Consider the following 18,263-nt stretch of genomic DNA (forward strand, 5'->3'; position numbering starts at 1 on the left):
GTCAGATGAAATGGGTGAGAGAGGAGGAACGGAGAAGAACTTCTGGGTTCCTAGCCTGGTGGGCAGTTTCTCTACTGTTCCCGTCCTGGGAGTCTGGGCAGGCTGGGGGACGGCTTGGACCCACAGAGACTGCGTGACCTAGGCTGGTTTCCAGCTCAGACTGGAAAAGTGGGAGGAAGACAGAGTCCAAGGATACTCCTAGGCAGAAGCTGGGCAGAGGAGAGGAGAGAGTGCAGTGGACTGAGCAGAAGCTGTCGGGGAGGAAGAGGAGGGCCAAGGTGAGGAAGCCAAGGGGGAGCTCTCCGGGAAGGTTGAGTAAGCTGAGGACAGAGACGTGTCCACAGCAAGGACTCCAGGGCGACCTTGATGGAGCAATCTCAGTGAAAGCCGACTGGCAGGAGTGGAACAGCAAATAGGAGTAAATGAACCGAAGAGAACCACCACTGGCAACTTTTTAGAATGTTTTACTGCAAAGGGAAGTTGAGAAATGGGGCTTTGGCTGGAAGAAGATAGGGAGGGTGAAGGGAGAGTTCTGTCCAAATATGGAGACTATAATACCGTGTCTCTGTGCTGATGGCAAGGAACTGGGGAGGAACTGGTGTTCCAGAGAGAGGGGATTACCCAGGATCAGAGTCCTTGCTAAAGTAAGAGAGAGGACACCCGGAGCCCAAGAGGACAGAACGTAGGAGCAGGGACAGTCATCTGAGAGGCAGAAGAAGAGGAGGTGGATTTGTACAGTCAGCCATGAGAAGCCGAGGGACCCTCCTCTGATGGTTTGCCAAAGGGGTGCAAGCAAGTTGCAGCCAAAGCGAGACTGGAAAAGAGGCTGGGACGGTTAAGGATTAGATGTGAAATAGTTCTCACAATCAAGCCCACAAGACACATAGAGTAGGATTTCCGGCAGTGCGGAGTGACCATTCGAAGTTGCTGACCATGAATTTGTAATGACTCCGGCCAGCCAGCCTGTTTGCTAGTGTGTGTTCTGCCACACACGGCATGTGCCAAACGTGGGCCTTTTCCCAGGTAATCCTATTAAATCAACAGGCAGATGGGAAAATCAAGACTCAGAAAGCCTTTCTGGCTTGCCCAAGGTCACTCAGCTGGTAGGGGCAGAGCAGAACCTTGAGCCCAATCCCTGAAGCTTCTGCAGAGGCCAAAATGGTCTAAGGACTAAGCTGACTCTCACATCCGGTGGTGTTCATAGTCATCACTTGTGGGTGCAAGTGGGGAAATGCAGAAAAGAGAAACAGCTTTCCCTTTTCTGTAATATTTCTGTGAATTGGCTCTTGGGGTCAGTTGAGTACAAAGGGCCCTGAGTGCTGCTTCCTGCTGAGTAAGGACACCATTTCGTCACCTCTCTCTCTATCTAAATGACAAGCTTCTTTCAACTCTGGGCCAGGAGTGCAGAGATATTTGGGGCTAACTGCTCCCCCTCGTCCGCTAATCATCTGCCCTCCTTCAATTCAGCATTACTTTCACTAAAGAGAGCTCCCTGGGGAACAGTAAACTTGGTGTTATCACCAGCAAACATCTTAGAAAGCAGGTTGTGTCTTCCGGTGCCTATTTACGGAAACATTCCCACACCTTGCTTGGTGTTTCCAGGAATTCCTGATCTTCCCAGCCAGGAAGAGCAACAAGAAAGTCTTGAAAAGTACAAGAGGTTCTTCTGTGGCTGCAAGCACATTGAATACTTTTACCTTTTAATTCCTCAGCAGAAAGTAATAAAATCCTAAAGGCTGAGTTAAAAACCAATCTGTTAGAGTCCCTCTTAAGAGCTAGGTTCTCAGGGGGAAATACTGTGATGTGACCTTAGTGGTTGTAATGGGTTGAATGGAGCCCCCCACCCACAAAGATATGCCCAAATCCTAAACCCTGAAATCTGTGGCTGGAAACTTACTTGAAAAAAGTCTTTTCAGATAAATTAAAGGTCTTGAGATAGATAATCCTGAATGTCTAGAGGGGTTGGGGTGTGCTAAATCCACTGACAATTTCCTTATAAGAAACACACAGAAGAAGAGGAGGAAGTAATGTGACCATGGATGCAGAGGTTGGAGTGATGGGGCCACAAGTCAAGAGACACCTGGAGCCCCCAGAAGCTCAGTTCAGTTCAGTCTCTCAGTCGTGTCCGACTCTTTGTGACCCCGTGGACTGCAGCACGCCAAGCTTCCCTGTCCATCACTAACTCCCAGAGCTTGCTCACACTCATGCCCATTGAGTCGATGACGCCATCCAACCATCTCATCCTCTGTCGTCTCTTTCTCCTCCTGCCTTCAATCTTTCCCAGCATCAGGGTCTTATCCAATGAGTCAGTTCTTCACATCAGGTGGCCAAAGTATTGGAGTTTCAGCTTCAGCATCAGTCCTTCCAATGAATACTCCTTTAGGATGTCCTGGTTTGATCTTCTCGCAGTCCAAGGGACTCTCAAGAGTCTTCTCCAACACCACAGTTCAAAAGTATCCAGAAGCTGGAAGAGGCAAGAAGCATATTCTCCCCTTGAGCCTTCAGAGAGAGACTAGCTCAGCCAAAACCTTGATTTTGAACTTCTGGCCTCCAGACTGTGAGAAATTGCATTTCTGTTTTAAGCAGTCAAATCTGCGGCAGTTTGTGCCAGCAGCCTTAGGAAACTAATACAGTGGTCTAGGCTCTGTGAGGCCTGAGATGGTGTGTCAACCTGAACGTGCCAAATTCAGGGCTGTTTGCAGATGGAGCCAGCACCAAGCAGCTTGTGTTGGCAAAAGCAGAACAAACTGGCTCAGATGGCATCGACGTTTATCAAGAAATGGCTCAAACGCTCATCGGCAGTGATAGAGCGTAACGTCAAGGTTCAGAGCACAGACTCGGCGGCCAGATGGAGTAGGTTCAAATCCTGGATCTGCCTCTCAGTGAGCTGGAAACCTGGGGCAGGTTTCTGAAGTTCTCTGTGCCTCAGTTTCTCCACGCGTGACATGAGGACGCTGGGGACTTTCCTGGTGAACCAGAGGTTAAGAATTCCCCTTCAATGCAGGGGGCGTGAGTTTGATCCCTGGTTTGGGAACATGCCTCGGGGCAACTAAGCCCACACACCGGCAACTAGAGAGCCTGGGTGCTACAACTAGAGAAAAAGCCTGCAGGCAGCAACGAAGACCCAGTGCAGCAAAAATAAAAATAAAGAAGCAAATGTGTTCCAGAAAAAGAAAGAAGAACACTAATGACAGTCCCCACCTGCGCAGTAGTTGTGAGAATTACGACTTCATGTAAAGCCCTTTTAATCGACCGTGCTGACGTATCACAAGTGTGAGAAGAGTGTCTGCTATTATTATGATAACCCAAATCAAAACAGCCACAGATGAGCTCAGAACAGACAAACAGATGCAAACACGCTTATGCCGATGTAAAGTGAGTCAAACCAGCTAAAACTAGCTGAAACTACTGTAAACCTGCTCCAGCCTCATGGGTCAAGCCATAGGAAAACTAGATGAAAGGAGTCAAACCGGATTAGAGGGGTCTGAAATCTGCACACGTGTTTGCCTACGTGAGGGGGTCTCTGTTCTCTGCGTCAGCTTAGACGGTGACAAACAGCCCCACGCATGAGAGTGATTGATGCTCAGGCAGAGACTGTCTGAGAGACACCAAGACACAGTTCCCTGTCGGAAGCGTGACCAACGTGTGCTGAAAGAAACACTCACGTGACTTCTCAGAGGCCAAGCCTCAGATGTTAGGAACCAACCTCATGCTATTTAGACAAAAGACCGGATAGCTTGCCCCCGGATCCCTAGGGAAACTCCAGGACAAGAAGTATAGTCAGAGTCCACGGGGATCTAGAAGGCTGTCAGAACCCAAGGCCGCTCTCTCCCTGGCTCAGGAAGGGGAGGTAACTCCCTCAAGGCCTAGTGAGCCGCAGGATGAGGGCGGGAGACCCTGGGGAAGAAGAGAGTTCCAGGTGAGAGATCAAAGATTCAAGGCCTTTGTGGTTCCTCACTCTGTGGTCACAGGGGCCTTCGCTGGCTCCGCGCCACCCCAGGGGTGCTCTGTCTTGCTTGTCACTGTCTCCTGCTGGAGGGGGCAGATGTTGGGGAGACTCCTGGATAGGGGATCTGGGGAGCTGGAGCCTCGAAACTCAAGGCTGGGTGAGCAGCAGCCCTTCTGTAGTAACAAGCAGAGGAGATAAGGAGAGACCCCAAGAAGGCTCCATGGGATGACATGGCTGCTCGGACACAGATGGGCTGGGGCAGAGAGAGCTCAAGGGTGCGGGTGGGAGTCAGGGGCCTTCGGTCCCAGTCCTGGTTCTGCCTCTGACATATGCTCTGTGACCTTGAACAAGTCGCCACTCTGTCTGGGACTTACTAACCCGTATCTGAAGTGAGAGAGAACCCTCCATAGTGACTGAGGTCCCTAAACTCATGCAAAAGAGAGAGAGGATGCATTCAGTCCAAACTTCCCACTTGTAACTGAAGATATGGAGACTAGACGGAGGAATTGAGCCACAGCTACACGGTGAGTGATCAGGTCTACTCACTATGTGCTCGATAAACTCCTTCTGCAAGGAATGCCCTTTCCAGCCAGCACGACTGCCAAAAGCACCTTCTAAGGGGCAGGAGTGCAGGGTGGGGGGTGGGGGTCACTTGACGTGGTTTATTTTATGTAATCCTCCAACAGCCCTCTGAGGTATGATCATCCCCATTTTACAGATGGGAAAACTGAATCCCAGAAACATGACTTGCTCAGACACAGCTATTTGAATCCCTGTCTCTAGTTCCCCTAGGGCAGAAGGGAGAAGGAGGACCCTATGTCAGAGGTCAAGGGTGTTGTGGAGGACATGCCCCAGAATCAACTTTTGGGGGCAAAGCAAGGGAGCAGGCTCAGGCCCACAAAGAAGCTGGGGGGAGGGTAGCACCCTACTGACTCATTTTATTTATTTATTTGGCCACACTGTCCAGCTTGTGGGATCTTAATTCCCTGATCAGGGACTGAGGCTGGGCCTTCGGCAGTGAGAGTGTAGAGTTCTAACCACTGGACAGCCAGGTAATTCCCTCTCTGGCTCATTTTAAAGCAATTAGTTTTATTTGATTTTTCATTAATACATCCTCATGGTTCCAAAAATGTGTATAAAAAGCATACAGTAAAAAGTCTCGCCTGGGGACTTCCCTGGTGGTCCAGTGGTTAGTACTTCACACTTCCGATGTGAGGTGGGCAGCAATTTGATCCCTGGTTGGGGACCTCAGATCCCACGTGCTGCTCAGTGCGGCCAAATAGAAATAAATAAATAAATTTAAAATAAACAAATGTTCTATCACTAACAAAAGGCTCCCTTGGACACATGTGCCTCATTTGCCCTGTTCTGATTCCTCGTCCCCACCCCTACAAGTCACTACTTTTTATTAGTATCTGAGGTTTTCTTGCAGAGTTACTTTGTTGTGCTGTGTTAAGTCACTTCAGTCGTGTCCAACTCTGCGACCCCATGGAACGTAGCTGGCCAGGCTCCTCTGTCCATGGGATTCTCCAGGCAAGAATACTGGAGTGGGGTTGCCATTTCCTACTCCAGCACAGTTACTTTATGCACCTACAAAAATGAATATATGTTCATAACACCCTTTCTGCATAAAACATAACAAACTACATATGCTGGGAGATTTTAATTTTAATTTTAATCAGCCAGTAGAGCTCCACTTTTCTTTTTATCACTGTCTGATACTCAACTGTAGATTGAAATAATCCATTTAATCAATTTGAGTCCTTTCTAATTTCTCTCTTTTTTGGTATTACAGTAATGCTGCAATAAATAATCATGTACACACTTTGTTCAATATATGTACAAGTATATTTGCAGAATTAATTCCCAGCAGTGGATGGCTAGGTTGAAGGTACTGTATTCATTTTCTGTGGCTGCATACCAAAGTATCACAAACTCAGCAGCTTAAAATAACACCCTGAGTATCTGTAGGGCAGTCCTGCATGATGTAGCTGGGTCTCCTGCTCAGGATGGAGTCAAGGTGTTGGCAAGGCTTAGTTCTTATTTGGAGCCTCAGGGGGCAGACCCGCTTCCACGCTCACCCCAGTCACTGGCAGAACTTGCTTCCTTGTGGTCTCTGGTTTCTCACCGGCAAACAGCTGAGGGCGCTCCTCAGCTCCTAGAGGACACCTACATACTCTGCCACGTGACTTTCTCTGAATGGTACAGTGCATCCTTCTCCTGCTTCAAATCTCAGACTTCTGCTTCTGAGACCAGCTGGAGAAAACTTTCTGCACTTAACAGGTTCAGCTGATCAGGTCCAGCCCCCTAGGAAGAAAGTTCTGCCAATGACAGGAGTGAGCCAGAAAGTTGATTTGCCCCCTGAGGCTCCAAATGAGAGCTAAGCCTTACCAATACCTTGATTCCATCCTGAGCCCCCTCCACTGACTTGGGACCTTACATCTGCAAAATCTCTGTTTTTAAAAAATCTATATTTATTTTTTTAAAGAATTTTTAAAATGTGGACCATATTTTTAAAAGTCTTTATTGAATTTGCTACAATATTGCTTCTGTTTTATGTTTTGGTTTTTGGGTAATCAGGCATGTGGGAGCTTGGCTCCCTGAACCCACCCCTCTGCACTGGAAGGCAAAGTCTTAACCACTGGATGCCAGGAAAGTCCCTGAAAAATCTCTTTTGCCATATAAAGGAACGTAATCATTGAGTCCATATTTTCATCATATTTACAGATTCTGCTCACATGCAAAGGATCACACAAACTTGAAAGCCAAGAAGGATCACCTTAGAATCCAGTCTAACACCAGGGTATTGGCAAAATTGGATAGATAATGCCATCTTGTCCCCCAAGGGATGTCCCCTCCCCCAGCAATGATGAGTGTGCCTGCTTTTCCACGGTGTCACCTAAACAATGATATCAAACTTGGGGATTTCTGCCAATCTGATGGGTGAAAATGGAATCTCGGTGTATTTTTAATCTCTGGTAGACTTCGCATGAATAAGGTTGAGGATTTCTTCAAAAGCTTAAAAGTCATTTACGTTTCTTATTTGCTAATGGCTTCTGGTTTTGCGTCATATAAAGGTCTTTCGAACTCCAAAGTTAATCAGAAACCCTTCTATGTTTTCTTCTGCCGTTTTTATGGTTTCATAATGTATCCACTGGTTCATGGAACTGGAAGCTTTTCTTGTCATTTTCTCAGCGGTGAGCACCTAGCTGGATCCTGAAAGGCTTGGGGTCTGGGTAGAGACTTGAGCTGCCAGTGGAGCCCTCTAGGTGCTGGGCTCCGATCCCCTTCAGCTCTGCCAGAAGTCTCAGCCAGCAGACCCTCCACCTTCCTCCCTCCAGCGCGCCTGTGTCCTGGGCTGGCACAGGGGGCCCAGAGTTGAGGCGGCCCCTGCCCTGTCTGAGAAGTGAGATGAGCACACGGCCAGACCAGGATTCAAGATACAGAACCAAGGCTATGGGCTTAGGGGAGGGAGAGGGGGATTCTGGTGGGAGTGTTTAGGAGAATCCAGGGAAGAGCTGGCATCTGAGTTGAGCATTAAAAATGAGGAGAAATGGTAGTATTGGGGGAAGGAGAACAGCAGGAGCCAAACAGGGAGGTGGAAAAATCAGCCTGAAATCTAGCCTGGAGAGGATGATTTAGTGAACCATGAAGTCCTCCAGGGTAGAGGCAGGGGATGACTTATCTCTGTGCACCAGCCACAGTTTGTCAAATGAAAAGAAGCAGAAGGGACACAGGGCTTTGGATCCCAGGCAAAATCATTTTCCCTTTTGATAGTGAGAAGCAAAGACCTCCAAAAAGAAACCCTTGGCCATGATGTCATCTCAGAACCTGAGCGCTCTCTGCACACAACTGCCCCCTTGTGGCTGATCTGGGAACTCTCCGTGCCTAGCCTCAGGTGTCAGATCTACGCTGAGCCAATTCACTAACTGAGGGTGCAGGGCCGGCTGAGTGGGTCTCAGAGGATTGAAAAACTATGGGATTCTGTCCTGAGTCCAGTAGGCTCTCAGAGACCATCTGGTCTGACTTCTTCATTACATACAGAGAAACCAAGTATCCAAGAGAGTACTGCTAGGTCGTGGGTGGAGAGATTACCAGACTTGGTATAAGTCTGCAGGCTGGCTCCACTTCTAACTGGTTGTAAGGTCCCAGGAAAGTGGCCCTACCCCACTGACCCGCAGTTTCCATCTCTGTCAAATGGAGTCTGGGGCCTGGCAGAATTCCCTTTTATGGTCATATCAGGCTAAGTCACTCAGATCAACTCACCCCTTGGAAACAATGAAAAATGCTGGTAAATTAGTGTAACCAGAGGGTTACAGAGTTACCAGAAAAAACACTGAAGGGAAAACAAAAATTTTGACAGAGAAACCAAACAGGAAAGTCTTTTTTCCCGATTCTGGCCACTCTGGGCTGTTGTTTTGCTGACTGTCTTGGACCAGGGGCACAAATAAAGTTAGAGTACATAGTGAAAGATCATATAGAAAACCTTCCCCACAACAAGCTGGGAATCCCCAAAGCCACGCTCCTAGAAGGAAGTCAGCCCTAGTGTGGACTTGCAGCCCCAGCTTATATGTGTTGGATGATCAAGTCTTGAACATAGATTGAGGTATCCCCAGACTGTGATTCCAGCCCCCCGAAAAAGCAAGTGAAGATCTTCTTTGGAGGGAGGGTTGATTAAATCTAGACTTGAAGGAGTTAAGTGTGTAGATTATAACCTCTAGCTGCTGCTAAGTCAGCTGCTGCTGTCCGACTCTGTGCAACCCCATAGATGGCAGCCCACCAGGCTCCCCCATCCCTGGGATTTTCAAGGCAAGAACACTGGAGTGGGTTGCCATTTCCTTCTCCAATGCAAGAAAGTGAAAAGTGAAAGCGAAGTCACTCAGTCATGTCTGACTCTTAGCGACCCCATGGACTGCAGCCTACCAGGCTCCTCCGTCCATGGGATTTTCCAGGCAAGAGTACCATTGGAGTGGGTTGCTATTGCCTTCTCCAAGGATAAACAGTAAAACAATAAAGACAGTACAATTTCCAGGTCAGTTTAGGGAAGTGGAAGTCCCCTCTGGGTGCAGGTCTACTAACCAAATACCTATGCAGATTAACACCAGACAGTGTGTGGACTTTAAGGCAAGAAGTACTATTAGGATACTACTCAATATCAAAACAAACAAACAAACAAACAACCCAATCCAAAAAAAAAAAATGGGCAGAATATATAAACAGACATTTCTCCAAAGAAGACATACAGGTGGCTAACAGGAACATGAAAGATGCCCAACATCGCTAATTATTAGAGAAACGCAAATCAAAACTACAATGAGGTATCACTTCACATCAGTCAGAATGGCTTTCATTAGAAAGTCTACAAATAATGGGCTTCCCTGGTAGCTAAATTGTGAAGAGTATGCTTTCCAATGCAGGAGACACAGGTTCAATTCCTGGTCCAGAAGGATCCCACATGTCACAGAGCAACTAAGCCTGTGTTCCACAACTACTGAGCCTGTGCTCTAGAGCCCGGGAGCCACAGCTATGGAAGCCCACAAGACCTAGATCCCAGGCTCCGCAACAAGAGAAGCCATCACAATGAGCTGCCCATGGACCGCAACTAGAGTAGCCCTCGCTCACCACAACTAGAGAAAAGCCCGTGCAGCAACGAAGATGCAGCACAGCCAAAAATTTTTTAAAAAGTAAATAAAATTATTTTTAAAATCTATAAATAATAAATGCTGGAGAAGGTGTGGAGAGAAAGGAACTCGCCTACGCTATTGGTAGGAATGTAAATTGGTACAGTCATTATGGAAAACAGTATGGAAGTTCCTTAAAAAACTAAAAATAGAGTTGCCGTGAAAGTTGCTCAGTCATGTTCAACTCTTTGTGACCCCATGGTCTATACAGTCCATGGAATTCTCCAGGCCAGAATACTGGAATGGGTAGCTTTTCCATTCTCCAGGGGATCTTCCCAACCTAGGGATCAAACCCAGGTCTCCCACATTGCAGGCAGAGTCTTTACCAGCTGAGCCACAAGGGAAGTTCAAGAATACTGGTGTGAGTAACTATCCCTTCTCCAGTGGATCTTCCTGACCCAGGAATCGAACTGGGGTCTCCTGCATTGCAGGAGGATCCTTTACCAGCTGAGCCACAAGGGAAGCCTAAGAGTTGCCATATGATCCTCCATTTCCACTCCTGGGCATATACCCAGAGAAAACTATAATTTGAAAAGATACATGCATCCTGTTGTTCATTGCAGCACTACTTAAAATAGCCAAGACATGGAGGCAACCAAAATGCCCATCGACAGATGAATGGATGAAGAAGATGTGGTACATATATACAATGGAATACTACTCAGCCACAAAAAAGAGTGAAATAATGCCATGTGCAGCAACACAGATGGACCTGGAGATTACCATATTAAGTGGGGCAGAGAAAGACAAATGCATACGATATCATGAAATCTAAAAATGCAAGTGAACTCATTTATAAAATAGAAATAGACCTACTGACATACAGATGCAATAGACATGAGCTTGATCCTCGGGCTGGGAAGATCTCCTGGAGTAGGAAACGGCAACCTACTCCAGTATTCTTGCCTGGACAATTCCATGGGCAGAGGAGCTACAGTCCGTGGGGTTGCAAAGAGTCAGACACAGCTGAGCAACCGAGCATGCGTGCACTATTGTATATAAAATAGATAACCAAGAAGGATCTACTGTACAGCACAGGGAACTATACTCAATGTTTTAAATAACCTATAAGGCATAAGAATCTGAAAAAAAGAATATATCTGAATATAAAAGAACACATCTGAATCATTGTGCTATACACCTGAAACGAACACATTGTAAATCAACTGTACTTCAATTAAAAAAAAAAAAAAAGACATGCTATTAGGAATAGAGGGGACCACTGTACAAATAATAAATAATAAATTGAATAGGCATTCCACAAAAGAGGAAAACCAAATCATTGATAATATGAAAAAGTGCTCATCCTTACACATAATTTTAAAATGCAAATTAAGACCACAATAAGATGCTACTACACACTTATCATAATGGGATAATATCATATTGGGATAAGTTACAATTTGAACAATATCATCTATTGGAGATTACTAGATATACAGAGGCAGGAAAATATGATTGGTAGTCAAGAGAAAAAATAGAAAATAGTATCAGAACCACAATGATCCATATACCAGAGTTAATAAACAAAAACTTTAAAATAACTTTGATAATATGCTAGATAACATGAAGAAAAAAAGATTGAAAAAGTGGATATACAATAAAGATTGTCAATAGAGAAGTAGAATGTATTTTTAAAAACTAAATATTCTAAAACAGATATACAACACATGAAGTTAAGAATTTATTTGATATATTTAACAACAACAAAAAAGAGTACAGCATAAGGATAAAAGACAAGATTAGAAAACTTGAAAACAATTCAATAGAAAACATCCAAGCTGAAACAGAAGAAAAAAAAAAAAACAAAAACAGGAACACAGCATAACAAATTCTAACATTTATATAATTAGAATCCCAGAACAGAAGAAAAGAGATTTGGGACAGAAGCAATATTTGAAGATACTTCAAATGACTTATTATTTTTCCAAAACTGTTGAAAGACATCAACCCACAAATCCAAGAAGCTTAGTAAAACCCTTTCTTTCACTAAAGAAAGCCACACTTAGACGTGTTCAACAGCTGAAAACTGAGACAAAGAAACATCGCAAAAGCAGCTAAATAGAAGACACTATCTTTAAAGCCCAACAATAAGACTGGTGCCTACATTTCAACAGAAACTATAAATCTAAAAGAAAAAGGAATGACATTTTAAAAGGTCAGAAATGGAATAATAATAATAAAACCAACACTGCTAATCTAGAATTCTATACCAAGGAGGGATAATTTTTTTTAAGAATTAACAGGAACCAAAGACATTTGTACAAAAAAAAAGTTGACAAAATGTGCTGCTGACCAAATTGTACCACAAGAAATATTAAAAGAAAAATTTCAGGCTGAAGTAAAATGACTCCAGATGAAAGAGCAGACCTTCAGAAAGTAATGCAGAGCACTGGCAAGGAGAAATGTGTGGGTAAACATTCAGAAATTGACGAAACAGTGATAGAAATGTCTTGGAGGGCTTGTAGTGTTTCCAGAAGCAAAATAAACAACATAGCACAAAAGCTGGAAGGGAGTTAAAGGAGCTGAGCTGTTGTAAGTTTCTTGTATTGTTAAAACAGCAGTAAATATATTAATTTAATACTCCATTGAGCCTGCAATATTGTGATATGGGCTGAATGTTTGTGTCTCTCCCTCCCCACCTCCTCCCATTCATACAATGAAACTTTAATCTCCAAAGTGATGGTATTTGGAGATGTGGCCTTTAGGAAGTAGTTGGGTTATGAGGATAGAGTCCTCGTGGGATTAGTGCCCTTTTGAGAAGAGGGTAAGAGAGCTTGCTTCCTCTCTCTGCCATGTTAAGACAAAGCAGGAAGACTGCCATGTGCAAACCAGGAAAAGGACTCTCACCAGACCCTAATCATCTGGGGTCCTGACCCTGGACTTTCCAGCCACCCGAACTGTGAGTAATACATTTCTATTGTTTATGTCCATCTGCTTATGGTATTTTGTTACAGTAGCTTGAACTAAGACATATAATAATATGTCAAAGATGCATATTTAAATCTCTAAAGTAACCGCTGCAAGGATTTTGTAAAACTGTGTAGCTAGAACCTAATAAAGGAAAAGCATGAAATAATAAAAGCTAGATGATTATCCAAAAGAAGAAAATAGTGGGTGAGTACATGAACAAGGAACAGATGAGATAGAAAATGAACAGCAAATGGTTGCTTAAATTATAAATCCAACTATATCCAAATATAATCCAACTATATCCAAATGGTTGCTTAAATTATAAATCCAACTATATCAGTAATTACATTAAATATACAGGGTTAAAACAAACTGACTAAAAGACACGTAACACTAGAGTGGGTTTTTTTAAAAGCCCAATTGTGTTTCATTTATAAGAGACACTTTTAAAATATAAAAACACAGAAACAAGAGGGTCAAAAAAGATATACCACTCAAACACTACTTTTTTAAAAAGTAGTGTCACTATATTAATACCAGGTAAAATAAGCTTAAGACAAAAGGTATTACTAGAGATAAAGACAGATGTTTTATAACAACAAAAGTCCAATTAGAGGCTTCCCTGGTGGTTCAGTGGTAAAGAATTCGCCTGCCAATACACCACAGCTATTCAGCCTGTGCTCTGGAGCTGCAGCTACTGAGTCCATGTGCTGCAGCTGCTGAAGCCCACACTTCCTAGAGCCTGTGCTCCGCAACAAAAGCCACTGCAATGAGAAGCCTGTGCACTGCAGCTAAGGAGTAGCCCCCACTAGCTGCAGCTAGAAGAAAGCCTGCATGAGCAGCAGCAAAGACCCAGCACAGCCATAAGTAAATAGATAAATAAAGAAAATTATTTTTAAAAGTCCAATTCAATAGGAAGATATAACAATTCTAAATTTGTATGTACCAAATAACACAGGTTAAAAATATATAAAGCAGAGACTTCCCTGGTAGTCCAGTGGCTAAGACTCTGAGCTCCGAATGCAGGGGGCCTGGATTCTATCCCTGGTCAGGGAACTAGATCCCCCAGGCTGCAACTAGAAGATTCTGCATGCCTCAACGAAGATCAGAGATCCCAAATGCTGTATCTAAGACCTGGTACAGCCAAATTAATTAGTTAGAAAAACACATAAAAATTGTTGAGACTAAAAGAGAACTAGACAAACATACAACCACAGCTGGAGATTTCAAAATACTTTTTTCAGAAGCTCAATCAAAAAAAAAAAAAAATCAGCAATGGTACAGATGATTCAATGTAGTTCACCAGTTTGATTCAGTTGAGACATAGGATATATATGCAGAACACATTTCATGAAAGAAGATATACCAATGGCCAAAGAGCACACGAAAATGTGTTCAACATCACTGATTGTTAGGAAACTCCAAATTGAAACCACAATGAAACAACATTTTATACCACTTGAAGAGCTAAAATAAGATCAACATACTAAATCCTGCTGAGGATTCAGAGCAACTAGGACTTTCATACATTGCTGAGGAGAGTATAAGTAAGTTCACCACTTCAGAAGACTGCTTAATAGCTTCTTAGAAAATCCCAACTATTAATAGTTACCCAAGATATCGGGGCTGATTTCAGATCTAGGGTGGGAAATGTACAAGATGAGAGAAACATAGTCATGAGCCCCTGATGATGAACACACATCACCTGTAAAAGCAGGCTTGTCAGAAATAGAAATGCAAATCTGATTAGTTTCTGGATCCAATGACCAATTAACAGGAAATTCCAAGAAAAGAGGAATGTGCTACCTCCACCATGGAGATGTAATTAGCAATGATAGCGGGAAACTCTATAAGACAAATAATCTGGTTTCATTAGTAAATGAATCGCAAGAAGAAAAAAGATGGAAAGAGAACCAAGGATTAAAAAAATTAATGACACATTAAAATAAAAACCAGGCAAAGTGAAAGGCTGCTGGGGGTGGAGATGGGAAGTGATAAGGAGGAGATGTGTGGAGAGTTCTGGGGTAGGGGGGCAAAATTTTGCCTTCAGACAGGTGTGGTGGTCATACAGGAGTTTGCCTAATTATGGTTCATTAATCTGTACATTTGTTTTATGTGGTTTTTTTGTATTCGTGTTGTATTTTGCCATTAAAAAAAAGGTTTAAGAAAATCATTCAGAGATGTGGGTGCAGGTTTTTAGGCTTCAGCTCCCAGAGATTCTGAATCTCTGAATGAAGCTTCCTAAACCATCACCTATTAGAAAGCTTCAGATGTTTTTACATAACCATCATTCCAAGATGCATTTTAAGGAACATTGGTGAAGGAACTGGGGAGCCAGGGACAGATTTCACAGCAGAACAGGCTGAGTTTTTGCTTTAGAAAGATCCCTCCGCCACATGGAATATGGGCTGGAGGAGTCTGGAGTCTGACTCACAAGGTCAGAAGTGATGGCAAAGTTCTGGCAATCAGAGCAATGGCCTTTGGAGATGGGACTGGATGTAGAGTTGAGAAATGTTACAGAGGCAGAACTTCAAAAAGCATTTCCAAATTCTTCAGTTCAGTCACTCAGTCGTGTCCCACTCTTTGAGACCCCATGAACTGCAGCACACCAGGCCTCCCTGTCCATCACCAACTCCCAGAGCTTGCTCAAATTCATGTCCACCGAGTTGGTGATGCCATCCAACCATCTCATCCTCTGTTCTCCCCTTCTCCTCCATCTTCAATCTTTCCCAGCATCAGGATCTTTTCCAATGAACCAGCTCTTCACATCAGGTGGCCAAAGCATTGGAGTTTCAGCTTCAACATCTTCCAATGGATATTCAGGACTGATCTTCTTTAGGATTGACTGGTTGGATCTCCTTGCTGCCCAAGAGTCTCTCAAGAGTCTTCTCCAGCACCACAGTTCAAAAGCATCAATTCTTTGGCACTCAGCTTTCTTTATGGTCCAACTCTCACATACATGACTACTGGAAAAACCATAGCTTTGACTATACGGACCTTTGTTGGCAAAGTGATGTCTCTGCTTTTTAATCTTTGTCATAGCTTTTCTTCCAAGGAGCAAACGTCTTCTAACTTCATGGCTGCAGTCACCATCTGCAGTGATTTGGGAGCCCAAGAAAATTAAATCTACCACTGTTTCCATTTTTTCCCCATCTATTTGCCATGAAGTGATAGGATCAGATGCTATTATCTTAGTTTTTTGAATGTTGAGTTTTAAGCCAGCTTTTTCATTCTCCTCTATCACTTTCATCAAGAGGCTCATCAAGAGGTTCCTCTTTGCTTTCTGCTATGAGGATGGTATCATCTGCATATCTGAGGCTGTTGATAGTTCTCCTGGCAGTCTTGATTCCAGCTTGTAATTCATCCAGCCTGGCATTTCACATGATGTACTCTGCATATAAGTTAAATAAGCAGGGTGACAATATACAGCCTTGATGTATATGGTTCCCAATTTTGAACTATTTTGTTGTTCCATGTCTGGTTCTGTTTCTTCTTGACCTGCATACAGATCTCTCAGAAGGTGTGGTATCTAAGGTGATCTGGTATTCCCATCTCTTTAAGAATTTTCCACAGCTTGTTGTGATCCACAGTCAAAGGCTTTAGAGTAGTCAGTGAAGCAGAAGTAGACATTTTTTCTGGAATTCTCTTGCTATATCTATGATTTAACAGATGTTGACAATTTGGTTCCTGGTTCCTTTGCCTTTTCTGAATCCAGCTTGAACATCTGGAAGTTCTCGGTTCATGTACTGCTGAAACCTGGCTTGGAGAATTTTGAGTATTACTTTGCTAGCATGGAATGATTGCAGTTGTGTGGTAGTTTGACTATTCTTTGGCACTGTCCTTCTTTGGGATTGGAATGAAACTGACTTTTTCTAGAATCCCAGGTAATTCTCAGGAATTCCAGGAGTCATACATTGTTCTGTATTTTCCTCAACACTTCATGTGTTTTGGAAGAATAATGATTGACCGTAATAAAAAATAGTGAAAATTTTCTTGAGAGATTGTTATACTAAACATTTCAGGAAAATCCCTGGCAGTGCAGTGGTTAGGACATTGTGCCTTCACTGCTGAGGGCTGAGGGTTTGGGTTCAACCCCTGGCCAAAGAACTAAGATTCCCACAAGCCCGGCATAGCAGCCAAAAGTAAAAATTCAGAGGTTTTCTGTTTAAAAAATCATGATTGCAGATGCATGGTTTATTATTATTATGAGCCAGTGTATGACAGGATGGTATATAGTAATCCCCCTCCTCCCTTATCTACGGTTTTGCTTTCCACAGTCTCAGTTACCCGTAGTCAACCATGGTCCAAAAATATTAAATGGGAAATATCAGAAACAGTTCATAAGTTTCTAAACTATTACATGCATTTATGTATTTCATTAATTTTTGGCTTCACCACATGGCATGTAAGACCTTAGTTCCCTGGCCAGGATCAAACCCATGTCCCCTGTATTGGCAGCATAGACTCTTAAGCACTGAGCCACCAGGGAAGTCCAATGTTTTATGTTTTAAATTGAGTGCCAGTCTGAGAAGTGTGATGAAATCTCTAGCCATCCAACTCCATCCCAACAGAGACATGAATCATCCCTCTGTCAGCATAATCTGCCTGTGAGTCATTCAGTAGCCATCAGTTACCAGACTGACGGTCTTGGTATCTGGGTGTTTGTGTTCAGATAACCTTTATTTTATTTAATAAGGGCCACAAAGCCCAAGAGTAGTGATGCTGGCAATTCAGATATACCAAACAGAAGCCATCAAGTGCTTCCTTTAAGTTCTAAACTTATAGAAAAAATGTGGAGGCTGCTAAGATCTATAGTAAGAACAAATTTTCTCTTCATGAAATGGTGAGGAAGGAAAAAGAAATTCATGCTAGTATTGCTGTCTTGCCTCCGAGTGCAAAAGTTACGGCCATGGTGCAAGGAAAGTTAAGATGGAAAAGGCATTAAATTTGAGCAATAAGATGTTTTGAGAAAGAGAGAGACCACATTCACATAACTTTCATTACAGTATGTAATTATAATTGTTTTATTTAGTTGGTGTTAATCTATTGCGCTTATTTTATAAAATAAACTTTAGCGTAGTTATGTATGTATATGGAAAACCACAGTATGCTCTGTAGTTTCAGGCATCCACTGGGGGTCTTCTAACCTATCACCGCCTTGGATAAGGGAGACTACTATATTCAAAAACATGTAACAATGACCTCTACCACATATAGACACTTGATCATTTAAAAAAACATTAAAAAGGGGGAAACATTAACCCAACATAAATGCCAAATAAAGGTCATTTTAAAAATTGAGTGATATCACAAATGTTTATGTTGATTTATGGCAAAAACCATCACAGTATTATAATTAGCCCCCAATAAAGTAAGTAAATTAATTTAAAAAAATTATAAATAGATAAACAATAAGGTCCTACTGCATAGCACAGGGAACTGTATTCAATATAATATAATGAAAAATAATATATATATGTACAACTGAATCACTTTGCTGTACACCAGAACATTGTAAATACTCTATACTTAAATAAATAAGTAAAAATAAATAAAAGACAAAAAAATAGAAGAGTCTTGAAAATTTAAAATGCAATATTAATTGCCCTTGATCTTTGTTTTTATGATAAATATTTCTGGTATGGAAGAACTGATTTCATTTGCACTGATGTTGGTTGAACTGAGTGTCTTGCCTCATGTTGGGTATTAGGTACATGTTG

Source organism: Bos javanicus, chromosome 2 (assembly GCF_032452875.1).
Source record: "Bos javanicus breed banteng chromosome 2, ARS-OSU_banteng_1.0, whole genome shotgun sequence".
NCBI classification, from domain to species: Eukaryota; Metazoa; Chordata; class Mammalia; order Artiodactyla; family Bovidae; genus Bos; species Bos javanicus.